Source organism: Crocuta crocuta, unplaced genomic scaffold (genome assembly GCF_008692635.1).
Source record: "Crocuta crocuta isolate KB4526 unplaced genomic scaffold, BGI_CrCroc_1.0 scaffold1121, whole genome shotgun sequence".
Classification (NCBI taxonomy): domain Eukaryota; kingdom Metazoa; phylum Chordata; class Mammalia; order Carnivora; family Hyaenidae; genus Crocuta; species Crocuta crocuta.
In genome coordinates, this window is record NW_027530633.1 from 95,215 (window position 1) to 100,805 (window position 5,591).

Here is a 5,591-nt window from a genome sequence, read left to right on the forward strand (position 1 = left end):
AACATTTAACTTTTTATCAGAAATAATAGAAATATAGATTTACTTGTATAATTTTAAAAATTAAATATATGTTACTAAATATTCAAAGAAGAAAGTGATTGGCTTACATTAGGGACATATTTGTTCATCATAAGTGGTTGTTCAGAGCTTGGACTTTGAATTCTATTTCACACGTTTCTGAAAAATATGAATAATCAGGGGCGCCTGGGTGGCTCAGTTGGTTAAACGTCTGACTTTGGCTCAGGTCACGATCTCAAGGTTCATCAGTTTGAGTCCCACGTTGGAATCTGTGCAGACAGCTCAGAGCTGCTTCGAATTATCTGTCTCTCTGTCTCTCTCTCTTTGCCCCTCTGCTACTCACACGTGCATGCACAGTCACACACCCTCGCTCTCTCATAAATAAATAAACATTAAAAAATATGAAGAATCAAACTGCATTGTTTTCAAAAAACATTCTAAAAGCATAGATGTGCTTTGTTTGCGTTAAATAAGCATTGTTAGTAAGAAGCAAATAATTTGTACGATAATTTTGCCTAAACTTCTGTTAATTGACTGCCATTCCAAAATTTATTAGAGAAACTTTTACAAGAAAAAATTAGTTTTTTTTTTTAAATTTTTAATGTTTTATTTATTTCTAGGAGACAGAGAGAGACAGCGTGAGCAGGGGAGGGTCAGAGAGAGAGGGAGTCACAGACTGAAACAGGCTCCAGGCTCCGAGCTGGCAGTCAGCACAGAGCCCGACGCGGGGCTCGAACCCACAAACCGCGAGATCATGACCTAAGCGAAAGTCGGACGCTTAACCAACTAAGCCACCCAGGCGCCCCGAAAAAATTAGTTTTAAACCATGAAGTACTACGGGGTACCTGGGTGGCTCAGTCAGTTAAGTCTCTGACTTCGGCTCAGGTCATGATCTCATGTTTCGTGAGTTCAAGCCCCACGTCAGGTTCTATGTTGACAGCTCAGAGACTGGAGACTTTCAGATTCTGTGTCTCCCTCTCTCTCTGCCCCTCCCCCACTAGCGCTCTGTCTGTCTCTCTCCCTTTCTCTCAAAAATAAACATTAAATAAGTAAATAAAAATAAAGTATAAAAAAACCATGAAGTACTATATTAATACAAAATATTATACTTTTCAACATTTAAAGGAATTACTATAAAGTGATTTCATAGACTTAGTTTACTCAAATGAGCAAGGCTATAAATGAGAAAATATGAACGAAAAATGTTTGCCTTCAAAGAGAGAAAGGATGGAAAAATAGAAAGGAGAAGAGATCCCTCATTTTCAGTTTTTTGTTCACCATTTGGTGTGTGGTCCTTCAGGGGATAGGACCAATAGTCTCTTTATTTGTAAGAATATTAGAATAAAATACAAGGAATTAAGAAAAACACTGTGGTGTGAAAATTGGATTAAAAATTTTATATAAGCCCATGATTAAATAGCGTATTAGTTATCTATTGCTACATGATATTACCACAAGGTTAGACGCTTAATACAAGTTACATTTATTATCTCACACTTTCTGTGAGTCGGAATTCTGGGCATGGCTTAGCTAAATGCTGCGCCATTGGGACTCGCAAAGGCTCAATCAAGGCATCAGTCAAGGCTGTGCTAGCATCTGCTCCCAGACTCGGTGGTTCTGGGCAGTTTTTCCTTCCTTGCAGGCTGCTGGACTGAGGGGCTCAGCGTCTTGCTGGCTGTCAACCCAAGGCTGCCCTCAGTTCTTTGCCAAGTGGCCGTTGCCTGGCAGCTGGCTTCTTTACACCCAGCAAGGGAGATCGTCTCCTTGTGAAACTGACATTAGTCATACACACCTAATCACGTATATGTGTCATGTGCACGCTGTCATCTTTGCCATACACTGCTGACTACAAGCAAGTCATGGTTCCTCCCACATTCAGGAGGGGGAGCACACCGGCAGCAGGAACATCAGGAGGCAGGGATCATAGGGGCCATCCACAGTCTGTCTGCCTTGATATGTAAATTTTCCACCTCTGTGCATTGAAATGGCCTAAAAGCAATGTCACCCCAGTAATAATGAATACGTGTAGTACTCAAGTTGTGGCCTCTGAAAACCATTCCTCATTAAAAGGCAGCTGGACCTTTTGGAGAAATAGCTTACTCCAAGGCTGGAACAGGGAGAATACGAGGAAATAGGGATTTTTTTGTTGTGCTAGAAATCAATAAAGTTCTTAAAGATCACTGGGGTTCTGTTCCACTGGCCATGGTCATGACATTTAGAGTCTTAGAAAGACTAATGGTGGTAATGAATTCAAACAGATGGACTCTATGAAAACTCATGATTTAATAATGATGTTCAATTTTCTCTAGAAAATCTGAAATTTTTTATTTATCATCATTTGAGGAAGCTATTAAATCAACTACTTACTATGAAAATTGATAATTAATGGCAAAAAAAAATTAAGCACTTTAGCCTGCCTTTCCAGTAGAATTTATATTTCAGGTAACCAAATTTCCCCATAGATGAGGGAAAGCTTTATTTCACAGGTGAATGCTAATTAGTAGTAAATGTAGAAGAGATGATAGATTTTGAAAAACATCACAAACCTGAATGAAATTACCATGATAATTATCATTATAACACCGTATCAACAGATGTTAAAATGGTAAATGGAAACTGGGTTTGTTTGTTTTTTAAGATCTTATTTTTGAGTAATGTCTACACCCAACGTGGGGACTGAACTCACAACTCTGACATCAAGAGTCACGTGCTCTAACGACTGAGTCAGCCGGAGGCATTTTAAAATGCAAAAATAACAAGGATCACTTCCTAGTTTCAGGGCAAAAACATAACTGTAAAATAGAGGGATTGGGCAGTCGTCACCTTAATCCACTGGTCAGTCTTGACATCATTAATGGATTAATGGATTATGTGTTTTCTGATGCGATTCAATAAGAATACCCATCACCTATAGAGGATTCCAGCCAAAAATGTTTAGTAAAAATGTTACAGCAAATACAGGAGTTAAAAGAACAAACTAAATAGCACCAGAGATAGTAACTAAATGAACCAGAAGGCGGCACATTCTTGAGAGCAACTATGGAACCATCTCTTCAACCATCCTTCAAAAGGACCTAATAATCATATGCTATGTGTGGCCCTCGAACAGATTCTGATATGAATCAAACAACTGTTAAGGGCATTTTTGTGTCCTTTGGGAAATTTTTATTATAGCTTAGATATTTGATGAAATGGACACATGGAGTTTGTAGACTTAAAAAAAAAAAAAGCAGGTTATGGGGCACCTGGGTGGCTCAGTCGGTTGTGTCCAACTTTGGCTCAAGTCATGATCTCACGGTTCACGAGTTTAAGCCCCACATCGGGCTCTGTGTTGACAGTTCAGGTCCTTGAGCCTGCTTCCAATTCTGTGTCTCCGTGTCTCCCTGCCCCTTCCCCACTTGTACTCTGTCTCTCTCTGTTTGTCTTTCTCTCAAAAATAAGTAAAACATTAAACAAATTTTAAAGCAGGTTATAAAATAGCACGTGATCCAACTGTGATCCATTTTTGCAAGAAGTACACACACATACACGCATATAATGGGACAGTAAAAGATCTGGAAGCAGTACAGGTACCAGGGTGCTAACAAGGTGGGGATTGGGAGTGGTGAGTGTTTGTGAGTTTCCTATTGTTGTTGCAACAAATTACCACACATTCATTGCCTAAAACACAAATTTCTTCTCTTACAGTTTTGTAGGTCAGAAGTATAAAGAGGCTTGTGGGACTAACACCGAGGTGTCTGCAGGGCCGATTCCTTTTGGAAGCTCTAGGAATGAATCCATTGCTTACATCTTTCAGTTTCTTGAGGCTGCTTGCATTCCTTGCTTCTGGTTGCATCACTCCAATATATGCTTATTATCACATCACCTTCTCTGTCTTCTGACCCTCCTGCTTCCCTTTTATAAGGACACTCGTGGGGACATTGGGCCCACTTGGTAATCCAGGACAATCTACCCACCTCAAGATCCTTAATTTAGTCACATCTGCAAAGTCCCTTTTATGGTAACATTTACAGTTTCCTGGGACTCGGTCGTGGACATCTTTGAGGGGGCCTTTCTGCCTACTACAGAATTTAATGCTTTTATTTTTATTTATATATTTTGTATTTTTTTAAGTTTATTTATTCTGAGAGAGAGAGAGAGAGCATTCACATGAATTCCTGCGAGTTGGGAGGAGCAGAGAGAGAGGGAGAGAGAGAGAATCCCAAGCAGGCTCCATGCCATCAGCAAGGAGACTGACACTGGGTTCATCTTGTAAACCATGAGATCAGGCACCCCTAGATATTTCTGTATTTTTATATAATGTGGATGTATTACTTAATATATATTAGTTAAAAGTAGAAAAACGTGGGGCGCCTGGGTGACTCAGTCAGTCCGACCCTTGGTTTCAGCTCAGGCCATGATCTCACCATTCATGAGATCAGGTCACACAAATGGCTCTGTGCCATCAGCGCTCGGGATTCTCTCTCTCTACCCCTCCCCTGCTTGTGCTCTCTCTCTCTCACTCAAAATAAACTTGAAAACAAGTAGAAAAATGTTCAAGTTTAATATCAAATGACATTAAATGTGGTTATTTATAGCCTTTATCTGGCTCCATGCAAAATTTGAGCTTCATATTCAGTTATTTTCTTACTTTGTATTTATATGAAATCTTAAAATTCAAATTCATAATTGTACATCACCAGCAATGGAAGCAAGTGTTTGGTAACTGGGTCAGAGACTTGTGTATGTTGGACTGAACGAGAATCCATAATTTGAGAAGTCATTTCTTCCGTTGAGTGTTGCCTGCAGATGCTACGTGAATGAGGTATCAGCCTCAGATTCTGCAAGGATGAATGTTTCACCTTAAGAGAGTGGGCCTCACGAGGGGCAGTGTCACCCAAGGGTCTACTTCAAAAACACGTGGGGCTCCTTGGCTTGTTGCTGTGACCGACACGAATCGCCTGGCCGGGATCTCCCGGCGGTTAGTTGGACAGAAGCCAAGAATGTCATATGTCATTCAGTACACGTGACTTTCTTACAAGGATGAATTTTCCTACATCTTACATAATTTTCAAATGTCCCCTTAGACGTTCGTGTATATGAAAAACTCATTTGTCATTATCTGAACCTAAACCTGACCTTGTTTTACATTTTCTCTTTCTAAAATGTATTTTTTTTAAGTATGGAATGCTTTTACAAATTTGCATGTCATTCTAGTGCAGGGGCTATGCTTGTCTTCTCTGTATAATGCCAATTCTAGTATATTGCTGCTGAAGTGAGCATAACTCAAAGTCTTTTTTTCATGGTTTTAATATCCTGGAATTTTCCAGGAATGGAACTACTGTGTAAATTGAAAGGAGTATGTGTTGTTTTGTTTGGAACTTTACCAAGAACGGCTTAATGTTTTAGAAAATCACACTAGTGACATCAACGCCATTTATGGGCTGCGCTAGATATCTTCCATTTGTCCTTGCTGATTCACTCCACCCTCTCCACCTGCTCTGTGCCATGGGAAGGGACAGCGTCAATGGGTTTCCTTGCCCTCCAACTTCTGGGTAGGTTCACTCAGTGGAAAGCATGGGCAGGAAATCTGG

At 40.0% G+C, this 5,591-nt stretch overlaps 1 non-coding gene across 1 annotated transcript; it reads right to left on the reverse strand.

Moving 5' to 3' along the window:
• Positions 1 to 5,173: 5,173 nt before the first annotated feature.
• LOC144235137 (U6 spliceosomal RNA) lies at positions 5,174 to 5,279 on the reverse strand. The gene has a single exon (XR_013336151.1). It is a non-coding gene; the product is annotated as a U6 spliceosomal RNA (small nuclear RNA).
• Positions 5,280 to 5,591: the final 312 nt, after the last annotated feature.